Consider the following 261-nt stretch of genomic DNA (forward strand, 5'->3'; position numbering starts at 1 on the left):
GCCGTGGAAGTATCTCAAAAGTGGGGGCACTGACCGAAAAGGGCATGTGAGTTTGCAGCTTACTGTTTTAGTATATTACAGATATGCATTATTTCATGAATCATGATTAAGTTTCAAAGTCTGCAAAATATTGGTAGACATTCTTAGAATGCTATGCGCATTCTCTACTGCTCGGCGTGCGTGATAACAAATTGAACTAAGATGACTATATGAACAATTTTATTAAGTAATGCGATCTCATTAAAATTTCCCAAAAAATCT

This window comes from Xenia sp. Carnegie-2017, unplaced genomic scaffold (genome assembly GCF_021976095.1).
Source record: "Xenia sp. Carnegie-2017 unplaced genomic scaffold, XeniaSp_v1 HiC_scaffold_12, whole genome shotgun sequence".
Taxonomy (NCBI): Eukaryota; Metazoa; Cnidaria; class Anthozoa; order Malacalcyonacea; family Xeniidae; genus Xenia; species Xenia sp. Carnegie-2017.